This window comes from Varanus komodoensis, unplaced genomic scaffold (assembly GCF_004798865.1).
Source record: "Varanus komodoensis strain SLA01 unplaced genomic scaffold, ASM479886v1 scaffold66, whole genome shotgun sequence".
In the NCBI taxonomy this organism is placed as follows: Eukaryota; Metazoa; Chordata; class Lepidosauria; order Squamata; family Varanidae; genus Varanus; species Varanus komodoensis.
In genome coordinates, this window is record NW_025336296.1 from 1,366,909 (window position 1) to 1,385,241 (window position 18,333).

An 18,333-nucleotide genomic window follows, 5' to 3' on the forward strand; every position below is an offset into this window, starting at 1 on the left:
CGACAGTAAATATGCTCTCTCTTTCCCACAAAAGCTGGGAAGCTGGGAAGCCACCAAGGCTCTGGGTGGTTTGGGGAGAGGTGGAAGGGGGCATGGCTCTTGGGGAATCTGAAAGGGCCTGATCAGGATGTGGCTCATGGGGCTGAGGTCCCACAATACTTGGAGAGGAAACCCCAAGCTTTGCAGAAGAATAAACTTGAGGGGAGGGGAACCCTTAGGTGCAGGTCAGGGAGGAGGGACACAGAACACCCTCGCAAAGGCTAAGCATGTTCAGCGGCACATTGTTGTGTGAGTGTTGTGGAGTGCAAGGAGAACATTGGGAATGAGCAAAAGAAAAGGAGGGCAAGGCTGGCTGCCTTGGGCCCTGAACAAGCGCACGCCACACTGCAAGGTTTAGTGGCAGTTCTCACTTAGGAATGGCTTCTGGTCACTGCCAGATGTTTGGCAGCCACAGAGAAAGGTTAAGTTAGGTCCTCCTTGTGGCCTCCCCAGGGACAGCTTATTGGCCACTGCAGGGAGGAGGATGTTAGTCCTGAGGTCTGGTTGAAGCTTTTGACTTTTTAATCTGGATTCACAATGGAAGGAAATTAAAATTTAAATGCAGCAAATAATCAAATTTGGGCTAGCTCCCACGCTTTGTGCGCCGCTTGCTTTGGTCAAGTAGCGATTGCATCTGTGCTGGTAGATCGTATATTGTGGCATATTGTTGCCTCCATGTTATGGTTCCTATCCAGTGATGGCTTTCTTCTGGAAATTTTTCAGTTGTGAAATTTTCTGATCTTTCATCTGACTCCTGTGTTCCTTCTTCTACAGAACTACAGAAATGCTTATACGGATGGAGGGGAAATCCAAAAGGCACACTTTTAGATTAGTTGGTTCTACGCATACTTAAGTGGCACTGGAAAGGTCCTTACTCCCAAGTTAAGCACGCATCAGATTAAGCCTTGGTGTGGCTTAATTATATATTCAGACAGATTTAAACTTCACTTTGAAATTATTTTAGTGGAATATTCATAAATATTGTAAAGTATGTCAGCTCAATAAAATATGCTTAACTTGTCTGCAATTTCAGAAGGAAGATGAAAGCATTGAAATTACTTGCTAACATACTAATTTTTCCACACCCATGCTCACGCTCGCTCATTCTCTCTCTCTCGTGCACACACACACACACCCACCTACCCACCTCTTCATGGTATGAAAAAACAGTAATTATAACTTGGCTCTTTTGAATTTGCCCCATATTATATCTAGTCTTTATGTTAATAATTCCATTTCACAAAGTAGTACATTTCTGAGAAATGGAAAAAAGATAGCTCCTATCTCACATCACTATTTCTAACTGGAAACCACCACTTGTTTGCTTTTGAAAACCAGGAGAAGACGTGGGAAATATCTTTTATTCAATGCCTTCAGACAAAATCCAGGATTTTATAGGTGGGTGGCAAGCTCATGCAATGGATTGGGCCCTTCTCTTTGTAGCCTCTTGAATACCCCCCCCTAAAAAATTGGGGGGGGGTCACGGTGATGGGGAGCCCTCACTGTGAATGATCATCCTGTAATGCAGCAGGAGGAGGGGTGGGATCCTGCACCATTTGTGGAAGTGGTAAAGGGTTACTGGGCGATTCTTTGCTGTGGCAGAGCCATTCTGGACCAGGCCAAAACGGCCCCTGCTCCAGTGTTCTGTTCACACAGTGGCCAACCAGCTGCCCACAGAATCCTGAAAACGGCGCCAGTACAACAACACCCACTCTCCCCAGCAGCTTGTGTACCTAAGCCTACTGCCTCTAATCCTGGAGGGGTCATAGAGCCAGGAGGATGGCAGCCTTATCCTCCTTGAATTCATTCCTTCCCCTTTAAAAGTCTTCCCCTCTGAAAGACCCCATTCCATGTTTGGAGGCACCTGTGCGGCTCCCTCCGCCTTTTGGAGAGGTTTTCCAGAGAGGCACAGTGAGCTTCGGGTGGGATGACATTTGTGCCATGTGTTCCCTTGTGCTTGTAAAGAAACCCCCCTGCCCCGGCCAGCCCATGTCGAGCTGTACTGGAGAAACAGCTTGGCTGACTAAACGTGGTTGGATCCATTCCCTGCCCGCAGCACCTCATGGTACGGTGAAGACAAACAGCTGAAGTGCAGTGTCGCAGCTAGCCTGGGCATAAGAACTTGGACGGAATAATTTGGCGGCTGCAGAGGTTGCAAATCTGTCCCCCGCTGGGTGCCACGGGAGATTGGATTGCCATTTTGGGATGCACTCTGATGAAGCTTTGTGAGCCTCAGTAGAAGAAATGAACCAAGCCGCTCTCCTTGTATAAATATTTCGCTCCTGCTGCTTTAGAAGTGCTCAGTGTGGCAGACACAACAAATAACATTGCGCAACCGTTTGGCCAGCTTTCTCTTCTAGTTTGCCTCTGAATCACAGGGATGGCTGCAATGAGTGCAGATTTTAAGTGATGGTTTCTGCCATGAGGAAGAAGCTCTCTATCCGCTGTTTGGGACTTGAGTTCCTCCCTGTCACTTTTACCCCAGAAGGTTCTTGAAATCACCTTGTGGATACTGATGGACCGAATTGCAAAGGGAAATTCGTAACTTGCTCCCACACTGGAGCAAGTGTAGCTCCCACCAGTTCCATATCATGGCCCTTTAGACATGTGTGAAAACACCAGTCTTTTTGTATCGGCCTTAGGGCTGAAAAACGGGGTGTTCTGTACTTCCTGGCAGGTCATGGTGTGTAGCTAGCAGCCTATTTAGGCTTGTTGAAACAGTATTATTAACATTCATATGTTTGTGCCACCTTGCAGCCAAAGTTCTGCTCAATTCACAGCAATACACAAAATACAAGATACAGAAGCAGTAACATAGAACATAAAATACAGGTACCATAAAATTTCAGAATGTGGGATTGCAACAGTATAAGCAGCTGAAGCAACTATAGTAAAAATGAGATCTTTTAGAGCAGCTAATCTGTTCCACCAAATGTATGCTGTTAATGTTTGAGGGGTAGAAGACATTCTTCGTTTGGTGCCAGGCACACTTCTGTGGGGAGATCCTTCCCTAATTGTGGGGGTGGGGGGCAGCACTGAGAGATCCCACTCTCTTGCCGCCACACGTGGAACCTTCCATGGGCTTGGAGGAAGGCCTTGGATGTGCATTGCCCTGTTGTGTATTGCCTTCCTGGATCATGAAATCCAGGCATAAAAAGGCAGCTGCGCATTGTCGGCCACATGCCATGGGGTAGAGTGCGAGTTCAGAGGTCAGCCTGGTTTGATGCAACGAGTCCTTCCTTGGTTTTGAAATCATTCCACCTTCAGGCCCTGTTGTTCTCCAGGGCAGAATGCGGTTGTGGTGTTCCCCTAGCTGAAATGATGATGTGGCCATGGAAATGAGGACTGGAAGCACGTGCAAGAGGCGAATCCAGCTAGAGTCACATTTGCAAAGCCATGTTGTGCAAATTGTTATGCAAGTGTGATCCTCAAGCATGCATGACAGAGTTGTGAGAGCTTAGCTCGTGCTGTCAAAGTCTACAGAATGACACAGGTAGATGCTGCCCCCGAGTCTGATAACCAGGCACTCTCTAGAAGTTTTGGAATACAACTTTCATCAGCTTGAGCCAGCCCGGCTGCTAGGCAGGGATAATGGGAGTTGTAGCGCATCATGTTACCTGGGATGCACATGTCAGCTTATTTCGTCAGTTGATGAGTTTCTCTTCCAAGGAAGCCAAGGTGGCAGAAGTGGCCTCTCTTACCTTCCTCTCAGCAGGTTAGGTTAGGATCCCATGGCAGGGCCAAAGTGACCCAATGGCTGCCATGACTGTGCAGGGATTGGAAATAGGTCTCCCGAGCCCTTGTTCAGCACTCTGAACCCTGCACCGAGGGGCCATGAGTGCTGCTCTGGTCGTGCCCTCGCGGTCTGCAGGCAACATCTGTGCACGACCTCCTTGAGTAGCTGCTCAGTCTCTAGGGCCTGTGACTGATGGCAACCCTGTAAGAACATGCATGAAGCTGAAGTCCCATCCCAGCCCCCATTCAGTGCTGATAGAGGCCAGTCACATGTCTATGTGAAGCCTCTAAGCAGCACAAGAGGACAAAAACAGTCCTCAGCTACTGCTTGATGAAATACTGCCTCTGATCCTGAAGGCAAAATGGGGCCATCAGGACAGCCTCATTGTGCCTGACTTTGTCTATTCCCTGTTTAAAGCTGTCCAAGTTGGTGGCCATAGCTCCCCTCTTGTGGTACATGGTTTGGCTAGACGCAACCTCCTTTCGTCTTGATTGCCGGAAATGTCACTGGGCTTGTCTGTTGAAGCAAAAGAGTTTTGGAGACTAACAAATACCTTCTGACATAAGAACGGATGAACACCTGCAGTTCTTTTCCGAAGACACTCAAGTGTACCCTTGGTGATCTTCAAGCCTTCTGGGCCAGTGAGACTTCCCTTTCATAGGCCTCGGTGGTGGCCCTGGACTCAGTAGGCAGCTAACCAAGGAAGGATGCTCCTGGTAACAACAAGCCTCACAACAGAGGACAGACAATGGGACTCTGACCTCTGATCCATGACATCAGGGGACTGCATTTGACTTCAGTAACAGAAATGTAGAAATAGAAATAGAGAAAACCTGCAGGGGAACATCTCAAGGCTCCCAGGAAGCTCTTGGCCATTCTTGAACAAAGGAATTCGAAAGACTGATAATCAGTGGTGATAATCAAGGAATACTTTTCATCAGGAGGGTCAGCTCTTTTTTCCATTGGTTTGAATGGGGACATCCTCTGGTTTGGTTTGGTTTAGATCATGCTAAAGGGCTCACCCAGGCTATCAGCAACAACATTTTGTGAATGGTAACTGTTAAGGTATTTATCACTGCCTGCCCTTTCCATTTCAATACTCTGACAAAACAGTTTATCTTCCTCCACCCTGCAGATCAGTTTGTGGTTAACATTTAATGCATCTGATGAAATGGATAGCATTCACAAAAGGTCAAATAAATTTGTCACTGTCAGAAGAGTATTTGAATGGGAATCCTATGCTGGTTTAGACAGACAAAATGGCTGGGGGATGCTTGGAACCGTCAAACTTATTTTTGTCTGTCCAAAGCCTTTTTTTCTTTTTCTGTAGATAATATTAAGCAATGTCCTTGTTCCAGTCTCACAGTTCATTCTTGAGAAGTTCAGCAGTAGTTCTACTTTCTATGCTTATTTGGATAAGTCAAGTTCAGTGATGAGCCTTGATTTTGAAATCCTAATGAGGTGTGACCTAGACACTGTCTCCAAGCTGGCTGAAAGTCCAAAGAGCCAGGCTGATTCAGTCACTGAATGCTGGATTTAAATGTAAGAGTAAACAAGTTTTCCAGTATCTGCTCATCTGTGAAACTCACCCAATGGTCATGAGTAGATTTTAGACTGAGAAAATACGCATACCTTACATCAGGTTCCTCCAGCAGGGTGCAACAAAATGTGTTGGACTACAGTGTCCATTGTTCATAGTCAGCTCCTTGATGAGAGGGTGGGATGTAGCTATAAGCCATCATGGGAAACTACTGTCATTCCAAAGTGATGAGTTGATTTCTCTACAGTTTATATATTAAGAGATTGGGCTGTATGCAATGTGAGTCAGACTTAAGTTCCATTAATTTCAAAGAGTCTACTCTAAGCAGAACTAACACTGGATACCACTCATTTGGTTGAAATTCATGAGAATAAAAAGTAATATTGAGACACTTGACAACAATACTGGAAGAAATGCTTTTTATTTTGAGATGCAATTAAGTGGGAACTTCCCCTGCATGGGCACTACCATATTCTTATGCCTTAAGTTTTTAAAATCTTTTTTTTAAAGAACTAAAAGTTAGAAATGTAACTTCCCAACCCTTTTCTAGTTAAAAAATGTAATACTGAATCTTTTCACATTTGAGATACTATCTGATGTATGAGCAGAGTTGACTCATTCCATAAGATTCTCTGCTTCAGAGTTCTCATGGTATCTTTATCAGTGTGCACCTTGATAATATGACATGGTTCAGTATGGGGAATATGTTCCTTCTCTGACCCCTAAGGCTTCTTGTAATTTCCCTAAAGGTCATGACACTTAAATCGCAGCTCACCAAATATTCTAACTATGCAGAGACTTCTTGTGCTTTTGTTCTGGCTTAAAATTTAGAGAGGGTCTTTCTAACCACCTAGCCACATCTTTCCCGAATTTACAGCCAAAGAATTTAAGCCGTGTTTTCTTGTACCTGAGCCCCCAGTATTAAGAGGTGGAGAAGGTGGAGGGACAAAATATGTAGGTCAGAATGCCTTGCATGTTTGCCTCTGCAAGGAATGCTTCTGATTGGCGTTTTACACTGCTTTATCTTCTCAGCATTGTTCCAGTGGAAGACCATGGAATACTTATGCTAATTGTCCACACCAGTAATAAATACAACTTGGGGATGCAATTCTATGAATTCTTTCCCCATTCTTGCCCAATAACTTCCATGTATCAGGACGCTCCCCTTTGAAAAAAAGATTACTGACTGCTTGATTTGCAGTATTACGGGCTTCCTAAAATTTCAGCTCTGGCACATGAAAGTTGTTCTGGGGCAGGAAAGAGCACAGCTGGTTTAGTGAAGGCACCCTAAAATAATAAAGCAGGGGTGCAAAAGCTGAGCAGTGGGCAGCTCTCTGATCCTGGCCTTGTGGCCCTTGAACCCCCAAGCATTTGCCTCGGCTGGACAACCTCCTTTGGTTCTTACTATAGGCACTTCGATCCTTGAGGGGGGCTGGGGCTGGGGCAGGGAACAGCTCATCCCCTTGACAAGATTGTTGGTGTACCCCTGTCCTCAAGTGCTGCTAGAAAATGGAGGCACAGAGTTGTGCCTGCAGTCATTGTCACATTGCAGCTTGCAACTTCTTTCTTTTTCCCTCCCGCCCCTGTGTTGAGTTCCTTTTACAGGGAGTTTTGGTACCCCAGTAGGCCAGTTCAGACATGCACCTTCTCTCTCTCTCTCTCTCTCTCTCTCTCTCTCTCTCTCTCTCTCTCTCTCTCTCTCTCTCTCTCTCTCTCTCTCTCTCTCGTGCTCAACTCTGCATTGCATGTGGAAGCACACGTTGACACTGCTGAAAGCTACTGGTGCTGTTTGCATAACGAAACAGTCCACTGGGGTCAAGCCTCAGGGTCTTCCAGGCTTGTTCAGGCTTCACACAACCCATTCACAGCTGCAGCTTCAGAAGTGCCAACCTTTGACCACCCAATGTGTGGCTTAATTTAAATAAGCCCCAGAAAGTGACAGCTCACCGAGCCATTTTGCATATCCAAGGCACAACTGCGCCTTGTCGTAGTGTCCAAACTCAGAAGGGATGGGTTGTATGTGGGTTAAGTAGCCTTTGCAGAAATTATTGCCTGCTCATCTAGCCTATGACAACCTGGAGCAATTGTGAGAACCCAATTACACTGTTTGAAGTGGCATAAAGCCTCAGAAATACTTGGCTGTTTTCAGAATCTAGGTAGCACAGCTGTCTAAAAATTCAGGATCTTGTGGTATAGGAAAAGGCAACTGACTCACTTGGTGGAAAAGTGCCAGTTAAAAGTGCAGAAATGGGCCATCAAATTGGACAGGCTACAGCAACTGGGACTTTTAGTGGCTGAAAACAGTTATGGGATCAATGGATGGGTGCAGGGAAAATGTAGCGTTTTCTTCTGGCTCAGACAAGGTCACTGAGCCGCACAGCTTCTTGCTCAAACACTCTCTCTTCTGCTCCCACTGGCCATTCAGATGCCACCTTTCTGTTGCTCCCCTGCAGTTGGGCGGGCAGGGCAAGCTGCCCCTGAAGAAGGCAATCAGCCACCAGGGTTCATGAGCACAGAAGCAGTGCTTTCCCGTGCCCTCCTTCGTGGGGCGACATTTCCTCCGTGAAGGACCACTGGCGTGTTCCTGTGTGGACCAGCACCAACGCGTCCAAGTAGGGTGGCAGTCCCTGTCTGTGCTCAGATAGATCAAAGGCTTTCTGTCCATGTTCCTTCTCCGACCTTTGATTTTTGTGGCTCAGCTTCACTTTCTCCATAAGCTTGAGGGCTAGAAACTTGCTTTCGGTGGAGGCGTTGTGGACTTCTGTGTATACTGAAGACTTAACCGCTGGGGAGGCCAGACATTTCACCTGGTGTCACAGTAGCGTGACTGGAACATACTGTCAACGTGGGCTTGAGTGCAAGGCAAATCCCGCAGGGTGAAGACACGGCAAGGGCCAGATTTTATGACATGTGGGAGGTCCATCAATCAGGCTGGCTGTATGTTGCTTAAATGGAGCAGCGTCTTCAAGGGCCCTGGTTTAAGATGGTCCCCGCTTGTGCCCCAGGAGGGCAGTTTAAATCCCTTCCCTGTAGCCATTTTCCCCATAAAGACTGACCCTGATTCTGACTGCCATTGCTGTAATAGCATACATAGATACCTCTGCACTGCTGGGGATGATGGGAGTCTTTGCTACTAGGAACAGGCTGAAAACCATAGATGGGTGGACTTAAGTTTGTATCCGCCACCCCTCCATGAATAAAAAGCTTCAGGATGAAGTGTGCGGGGCAGTCAAAGCAAGGCAGTTCCTCTGTCCAGAGCACGGGAGGGGTTGTTTGAAATACCCCCATCGTTAATTACAAAGAAGATGCAGTTAGTAATCTTATATTCACATGCCACTTTCTAACAACTAAGGAATTTGAAGCATTTTCACAAGCCATTTTGAAACAATGAGGTTTCTGTAAATCAACAGTTTAACAGGGTGTGTGAGTGTGTGTTTGGGTTTGGGCTCATTCTTTTGGAAAGACAGCTTTACCAGACCAACTTTGAACAGAAGAAACTTTTTGACTTCTGTTTGGTCACTTAAATGACATATAGCAATGCATGCGGTTTGTTCTAAATGGAATCCTGATGGAATGTGCCCAGGAATGTTTCTCTTTCTGTGTGTGTTTGTAACTTTGCAGCTGCCCAGTCGTTTTTGGCTGCAAGGCATAACTGGCAGTCTTCGAAGCAGAAGCAGCGCGGAGCTTGGTTTCAGTTGGTGAACTACTCCTTTGTTGACTCAGCTCATGCCTTTCCTTGAGTCATTCCCCAGCACTTCCTACACCATCTGCAGCTGATGATTAAGGATGAAGTTTTCAAAACAATTTGTTCCACATAGGAGTGACTTGAGGCAGGATGCTCACATTTTTGTGCTCATTTTGTCGTCTTCTCCATAAATCAGGGATGAAACTGTCTAGGGCTAACTCAAGTGTCATTAAGTTTCCCCACGACCGAGCGATAAGTTCAGTAACTGGTTTTGCCTGTCAGGGCTTCCATTCCATAATGAGCGGCAGCTCGTACAAGGATCTGGGGGCAAAGCTTTTCAGAGCACAATTCCTGCAGCTCCAGAAATGGATATCAGAGGGTTTGTCTTGTATGGGTCTAACCAAGAGCTAGCAAACATCTTATTTGCCCATTTAACATTTCCGTGCAAGCGGTTTTCTTGCCTGAGCAATGTATGTTGGAAGAGGGCACAATACTGTGGTCATTGTTGCTCCCTTTAAAAAAAAAAAAAAACCCATATCTGGTTTTTCTTCAGACACCTTTTCACCTACAGTTTCTAAATTTTCAACCTTCTGCTTCAAGAGCATCAAAAGAGTAGCTCATCTTTCAGTACATTTCTGGTTGTCCATCAGATCCACCAGCACCTACTGTGTCCACCACACTGTCTGTTCCTTCCTCAGCTCCAGTCTTGGATGATAGATCGGAAATCAGCAAGTTTCCTTTTGCTTGTGCTAGCAAGAGAATCCTCAGGCATTTGGGATCCCCATCAGTGTTTCAGCTGGCCTTCAGGTCCAAGACATTTGTGCACACCTATTCTATTGGGCTCAATCCTGGCTTCACAGAAGCATGGAAGCTGAAATTTCATATTCATGTATCCAGGAGTAAACTCAGTAGGACTTAGGATGGCATGGTGAGTATCCCATTTTTGTTTAAAAAGCATCCCCCTGTTTTTTCCTCCTCACTAGACTCTTGACAAAGAACTGGAATGCAGGACATTACACAGGGCTTGCCTAGGCAGTGGTAGAGAAGGTCATATATATCTGCTCTCCAGTATTTGTCAGAACCAGTCCCAGCACCAGGAGTGCTTCTGCAAGAATGTTTTGCTAGCAAGACTTATTTCCTAGCAATTTGCTTGACTGACAAGGGGGTAGTTTATCTGGCTCTTGGAGTAAGAAGCTCTGGCTTTCTGTTTTCTAGGGGGCAGCAACTTGGGGCCTTCCAGGTGTTTTGGACTGCACCTCCTTTAAGCCTCAACGGTTGGCCATGCAGGAGTTGCCTTCCGAAGCATTTGGTAGCCGCTATGTTAGAAACATAGAAACATGGCGAGTCAGAAGGGGCCTCCTGGACCATCTAGTCTGACCCCCGGCTCCAGCCGGCTCCGCTCACGACATGCCCACCATGTGCATGTCCAGCCTATCCTTGAACACCCACACCGATGGGGCTTCAAGGACCTCTCGTGGAAGCCCATTCCACACCCTCGGGGTCGTAACCATCAGGAAGTACTTCCTGGCATCCAAATTGAACCTTGGTTCTTGGTTATCTACTCCTGCCATATTCCAGAGCTTTTGAAAGAGGAGGGATTTTTGTCTCCTTTGCTGTCTGCAATGCTGAAGATGGATATTTCTCTTTCTGGTAGTTAAACCCTGCTTTAAGTAGAGGTGCCTGCCTTTTTAGCAGAAATGATTTATTAGGTTCTCATGCTTGGGTGCATAATGCCACACAATAAATTAAAGCTTGTGTGCCGGCATTGTTTCAGTAATGGAGGGGGAAGCAAAACCACCTACAGCAAAAGCAACTCTAAAGCATTTCTAGGATTTGTTGCATGTGCACAAAAAGTGTTGTGTGCATGTACTATGCAGAATGGTCCTTTGAGTTAAATCTCCGTCTAGCCTTGTGTCAAAAGTCCCCACCTACCCTTAGAACGTGGGCATGTTGCCAGACTGGTACAATTGAGCAACAGGATGGTCACAGTCTCTTGACCTCAGTTCAGTGAAAGCAAAACCCTGGTGCCGAATTGCAGAAGAAATCCGGCACAGTGAAAATGAGATGCAGTGCCTGGTCCCAGCAGTTCAAACCAAAGGTCCTTCTTGGGATAAGCATCTTTTTTCTCTTGCACTAAGTAGCTATTATTTTAGGACTGATGGTCAGCACTTATATAGCTTTAAAAATACAGAAAGCACTTTGAGCGATGGCTCCTTTCTCCCTCCCCACTTCACAGCCACGGGAAGGATTGCTGAGGTGCCTGAACCTCACCCCCACATAGGTTTCCAGCAGCGAGGAAGAGGAGGGTGGGAGCTTCTGTCTGCACTGGGCTCAAATGAGCCTCAGCTCCTTCTTGCTCTCCACCGTCTGCATGCCTGGCCAGTCCCACAAGAGTCTTCCCTAAGAAAGGAGCTGGATTTATGTCATTGGGATCCTTGGAATCCACCCCACCAAAGTGGTTTCTTTCTCTCCCCCACTCTGGGAGTGCAGGTTCCTACTACATGGCCCATGGTCAGAATTGGTTTGCACGGGTCAGGAGAGAAGCAGACTTTCTCAAGAGCCCCTCTGGAACGCCCACTGCCCCATGGATTCAGAGAGAAGTTCTGCTGGCGTTACTCAGTGGCCTGCAGACATTCAGGATGTGGCCTGGCTTTGCAGTTGGACCACAGTCCAGTGGGTGGCATATACAAGAACATATGAATCGAACACATCTGGATGGGGAAGCACGCAGCAGACGGTACTGGGCAAGACGTGCCTATGGCCTAACCTGGGAAAAACCGACTTTCTGTTTGAGGCAGAAAACAGGTTTGTGCAGTCAATGGGGTATCTGGCAATGGGGGCCACAGAGATAGTCCCTTAGATTGGATTAGCTACTCTGGCACCAGATATAAACCTGTCAGGACATCTAGCCCATAAGTCGAGGAAGGTCACTTCTCCATCCCAAGGTTAAATATTGCACAAGTCACTAGAAGAAACTAGAACTTCTGATGTTCCTTTTGAGTTTGCATTTTTGCTAATCTGAAACATTCCTCTTCCCCTCCTGGCTGTTGATTTTGTGCAATTGGTTGCATCACTTTTCTGAATGCAGAGGCTTGGAGGCTAAGATTATCTCCTGAATATTCTCTGGCCTTGTCTGTCCATTCCAGGAATGCTAACCATGGCTCGCTTTCACTTGCTTGAGCTTTCTCTCTCCCCTGCCCCCCCCCCCCCCCCCCACCATCCCAACTCCTGGCTGAATGCTAAATTATCATCCAAGTCAGGCTGCAGGAAAATCATTGGCCTGCAGCTGCCTTCCCCAGTGTTGTGGCTTTGAGATGCTTTGGGCAGGGAGATCAAGAGCATCTGGAGGACACCAACTTGGTGAAGGCTGCTATGAACAAGTATTGGGCATCCCATCAACCTAGTGAACTCTGGGAACTGTAGTTTGGAGACTAGGGCAGGGGTAGGCAGAAAGAACTTCAGATTTTTGGGCATGCACCCCAGTATTCATGACAACTGGCCATGCTGGCAGAGGCTTCTGGGAAAGGAAGTCCAGAACAACTTCTCCTCTCCTCTGGGCCAGGGCATCAGTTCTGACTGCAGGTCCAGTGTTATTTGCTAGAATGGAGAACATAAGAATGAATGCAAAACCAATGTATGTTTACAGTGTAGACACACTGTTATTTTCCTGGCTAGCCCACCTTTACCTTTCTGCCACTTAATGCAAAATTCTCCCCTCCACAGAGTCCCTGCACACTTCCTTCTTTTGTCCCTGCCTCTACTGCTGTTCTGTTCCTGTCAGCCTAAGGTCTTTTTTTTTTTACTGCAGCTGCAGCTGCTGCTTCATGTTATGCTATTCATTATCAGTCATGGCCTTTCCTTTGGCCATCTGCCCCAGACCTTTTGGGAGGAGCACCGTGAATCCCCTTTTGCCTAAGGATTTCATGTAGGTAGAAACAGCTCTCTGTGAGAAAGGAGGCGCTTCCATTCACAGGAAGTAACACCATTCAAATGGGCAGCACATGTAGCCTTTTAATGTAAGGCTTCATGTTGCATGCACCTGTCTGGCTCACACAATACCCCTGCAAGATGGGCTGCTGTAATGAGGCTGGCTGAGTTTGTAAATGAGGAACCGAGGCCAGGAGAAGGACAGCCAGTTGCCAGCGACCCCAGTTCTGCAAAGTGTCCATTGCAGAAGTAAGGACTGCACTCTGCATGAACTAAGCCCAAGCGCCACATCCTCCTGTAAACCATATCCAGTGCTTAGAAAAATCCTGCCCGACTCTCCTCTTCCTCCACAACCAGAGAATAGTGAGCAGTAGTTGCATTTATTACCACCTCTGCTGGATCAAATTCCTATTCCTATTTCAGTGAAGAAAACTGGTGAACGGGCATGAGTAAAAGCATCACAGATAGTCTGTTTAGGTATTGGAAGGGCAGGTGCATCATCTCAGGATAGCAAGCTCATGAAAACCAACTATATGCAGGCTGTTTACTTAGCTTGCTTTCCTTCTGGCAATTCTCAAGGGGTGAGGCCAGTGCCAGCTTTCCCTGCCATGTATGTGCCACTTTTACCCCTCACAAATAAACAACATGCCGTGCTGATTGTGTCATACAAGTTATCCCAACTGGGATCCCTCCAGATCAGCCCCATTCAGTTTGGCCTGTAGTCAGGAATGGGAAATTGTGGCCAAAACATCTGGACATAACTTTATTTATTTATTTATTTAGGAGACTTCTATGCCACCCCATTCGCCGAAGCCTCGGGGCGGCTCACATCCATAAAGAAACTTCCATAAAATAATATAAATTAACAGTATAAATTAAGTTGCCCTGGCCAAAGAATAAAATTAATAAATACTATCAACAATTAAAATGACATTTGAATAAAAAGGTCTTCGCCTGGCACCGAAAAACAAATAACGACAGCGCCAGGTGGACCTCTCTGGGGAGTGCATTCCATAGATTGGGCGCCATCGCAGAGAAAGCCCTCCTCCGAGTACTGACCCTTCTAATTCACGGAGGGTTCCCGGAGAAGGGCCTCTCCTGCAGATCTCAAGGGGCGGGTGGGCATATATGGACGTAAGCACTCCTTCAGGTAATCCCCCCCCCCTCCCGCCAGGTCTCCGTTATGCAAGCCAGGTCGCCCCCTCATCCACAATCAAGTCATGGATGAGGGAAGATTTATTGTGGACCAACCTGGCATTAAGCAGCAGCACCGTCAGGCCCGAGGGGCGGTTGACAAGACTACCTGGAACCCTCTGGCTGGGGGCAGAACCAGAAGGAGGGACGGGTGTCAGCCATCTGTCCCTCCTCCTTCTACGCGGACACGTTAAGCCCCACCACTTGTTTACACTGTAAACAAGCAGGGCTCTGGCCTGTACCAGAACTGCTGCATCTGAGTATGGGGGGATTGCCCCCCCCCCCACCAAATCCCTCCCTGCTGGGATGTAATGCAATGCAGCCCTCATTTTGCACTTGCAGTGTATAGTCTTGCTTTGGTCGGGTGATGCGTTCTGAGCAATGTACATTTTTGTCCTTCGCAGCAACATCTTAATTCTGTTGCTCCCACGGCCCCCTTCAGCCTGACTCCTGTTCTGCTTCTTGATGCCAAAGGTGACCTGAAACCAAAATTGAATTATGTTCCCCAGGAGCCTCCATCCCCTCTTAAGCCCTGGGACTTATCAGTATGCTTTCAGAAATCGGTGCCAGCTAAATGGGTGTTTTAAGATTAAAAATAAATTGGAGACAATGGCACTTCCCCTCTTCTGTGATTTATCACTTAATAACAAGTGGGTTACTCATTTCCTCTGGAAAGTGTCTTTCAAAGTTTTGGGGAAATGGTGTTCTGGATTCTCCATGATTCCTCTGTTTTCATTAGTCCTGCTTAATCATATTTTATATGTAACAGACTTCTTTATTTCTTTGGATCATGGTGGTTCTCCAGGGAGGCAAGTAGGTAGGAGAGGGGGTTGTAGGAAGTCTCCCACTCATAAACCATCCAGATCCAGGCCTGTTTTGTCTTCAGTGATGGATAAAGCTATGTCAGTTGCCTTTAAACTAGGCTCTGGAGGAGGGATGCTGTGATGGACAGAATTGCAATCGCTGTTCCTGGCTATCTTTGTTTAAGAGCATCTGATGAAGCTCCATCCCTGTAGTTTTATCTCTGTGTTAAAGTCATTCATCAAGAACAGCCAGCCAGCCAGCCAGCTAAGCAGTGGCACTTCAGGGTCTAGGGAAGAATTTTTCATATGACTTGCTACCTAATCCTTCTAAATCAGAGGTGCTCAACTTAGGAACCCTCATTAAAATCTCTGTGCTTCGATAGACGTTCCACCCCTTGCCAAGAGCAGCCTGACCCTTTCCTGGCGGCCTGCTAGATGGGAAGAAAGAGGAATAAAGAGAAAAGAGGGTGGCAGAAAAGGAGGAAGAGGAAGAGGCCTATTGTCTTTCCTCTTCCACGTTGGTTCCACTCACAGCCAACATTTGACCCTTGACAGATACACACAATGCAGTGCATGGCTCAGCAACGCAAGGGTCACCCCTGTATTTCCAAACTGTTAACAATATGTGGTGTACGAAATAATAGGCTTATTTATATACAAAATGTACATAATGTACGAAATGATGATGTATCCTGCTGTTGGTGGAAACGCCCTCAAACACTCACATTATAGAAACATAGAAACAGAGCAAGTCAGAAGGGGTCTCCTGGGCCATCTAGTCTGACCTCCGGCACCAGCCGGCTCCACTCACGACATGCCCACCTTGTGCACGCCCAGCCTATCTTTGAATACTTCTGACAGTCATTTCTCAGATTTCCTTGCTTGGGATCCATACCAGTGAAAAAGGTGCTGGAATTGGTTGAAATTCTTAAACTGTCTCTGAGTCCTTGAGACTGGTATAGACAACAAATACACAGATGGGTCCTGCAGAAGGGGTGGGGTGGCCGGTTGCAACATTCATGGCTTTTGTTTGAAATAGTTTTAATTTAATTCCATGGATCTTCAATTCCATGGCTCTTCCATTTGATGCAAAACTTTGTTGAGCGGGTGACTCACATCTATAGCAGGGAACATCAGCAGATGAGTGAACTGTGTCATCCTGAAACATCCCTGGCATTTTGATTGAGTCTGAAATTTTCAGCATTCTAAGGAAGGGTAAATCTTTTGAGGTCAAGTCCTATCAGTTCTTTTCTTTTCTGATAAGGCATTCCAAAGAGCATTCTGATCTAATTTTCTACAGAAAGGCCAAGCTTCCTCTGCCTAGGGCATGTCAAGAAACAAACCTCTCTCCTTCCCCTGTGCGTGCGAGAGAGAGAGAGAGAGAGAGAGAGAGAGAGAGAGAGAGAGAGAGAGAGAGAGAGAGATTGATTGATTGATTGATAGGGCAGGAACCAAACAACCCAGAAATGGTAAACAACCCATGGGTTCCTTAAAATCTGGCTTGTTTGTGTCTGTGTGTCCCATGTGGGAGTAATGTGGAGGATGTGTATTACCTATCACTGTGCAGTGGCGGGGTCTACTCTAACCAGCCTCAGGTCCTAAAAGTGCTGAGCTGTTTTTCCAGGTCTGTGTGATTACCACCCATGGGTAGCGTTTTGATTGTGGGCAGGTTTTCCCTTTCAGGGAAGAGTAATTGTTTCAAAGCAACGACAGCTGTGGCTAATGCATGTGAGATAGAATTACTGTGCCAGGGTTTTTTGTGATTGATTGAGGGCTAGGAATGGGAACAATCCCATATTCTTGGGGCGAGAGGCATTGCTGTGTAGCTGCACCCTGGAAAACCAGAGGGTTGAGAAAGAGGCCTCCAAAAACTGCTCCACTATGTTGGATGCTGCCTTGTTGGTGTTACTGTATATCTCAGGGAAGATAGACAAAACATCTAATTTCCCTTCTCTCAGATAGATAGATAGATAGATAGATAGATAGATAGATAGATAGATATAAATGTATGATAACATCACCATCGATTATATGGCCCAATAGCTGAAGCTTGGGTAGGGGAACAGGGGTCTGTTGGATTTGCTGGAGCTGCTGCTTGGGATTAGCATCCAGGGATTCTCAGAGGAGGCAAAGATGCATTGCACAGACCTTGACTATACATTTGGATGCAAATAATGGTTTAGAGCAGAGTTGTTGACTCTCTTTCAGCCAAAGGGCTAAATTCAAATCTCAGAGAAGCTGGGGGCAGGGAAGCCTTTTAGGGATGGGTAGGCCTGGAGGCAACCAGGGTGGTGCTAAAATACCGAAAATAGCAGCCTGGTTGAGTAGGCTTAAATGCTTCACTTTCAGTATCTAAGCTTTAGGGGAGAGATTTCAGCTTTCTTTGAATTGGAAAATGAACCTGTGGAAGCTTGAAAGTCACCAAATGATCAAGGGAAAGAGCATGTGGCCAAGAAAGCATGTTCTAGACTTGAACAGGGGACCACATTTGTCCCTTGGCGTTGAGGTTCTTAACCCCTAGTTTGGAGCTTCTGAGATGCAGTTACTGCAATCTGTGGTTTGATCTTACATCTGAATCAAGCCATGCTATGAAAAAGGATTGCAGATTCAGAGAGATCATGTTAGTTTCGTGTCGGGACCTGATCAAGAACACACATTGTGGGCTGGTTTGGACTGAATGCCAAACCATAGTTTAGTGTCATGAGAAAGTTCCAGCAAGCTGGTGACTCATTTGCTCTTGCTTCCTTTTCTGGTGCAGCCACAAGGAGATGTTGGGAAACACATGTTTCCTTTCAGATGAACCGCAGCTTGCCATGTCACTAACTGACTAAGATTGATGGCATCAAGCCAACTTCAAACCATGGTTTGTGGACTTGGTTTGTTTTTACAAACCAGAGTTAAGATCAACCACTGTTTAGCACCTGGATAGTATCCTCAAGTCCAGTTAATTTAAGGCAAAAGCAGAGGTTACACCAGAGCTAATGAGGATGGGATTAGGTGCATGTGAGACAGGGGAAGTAAACCATGATTCTGCCCCCACAGAAGCAGCGTAGCATGAAATGCATTTCCTGTGTTAATGCAGGAAGTGGTGGAAACTTAAGTTTGGGAAGGATTGTCACAGAGCTGTAGAAGCATCACACCTGTCTGTAGAAGCTGCTGCTGAAAATTTTGGAGGAGGGTGCTTCTCATGACAGGAGGGCAGAGCGAAGGCAATTAAAAAAAAAGTGGGTAAGTCATGGGGTCACCTCACTCCTCCCTGGATCAAGGCCCAGTGACAGATGGCTGTGCCTACCTGAGCAGCTTAACACCTTGACGTTCTCCCCACCCTCCGCTGCAGTTGCTTCATGTTTATCAGCTGCTCACCTGCGTGATTCGAGGAATAGCACAGTGTCAGCGTCATGTTCATTGG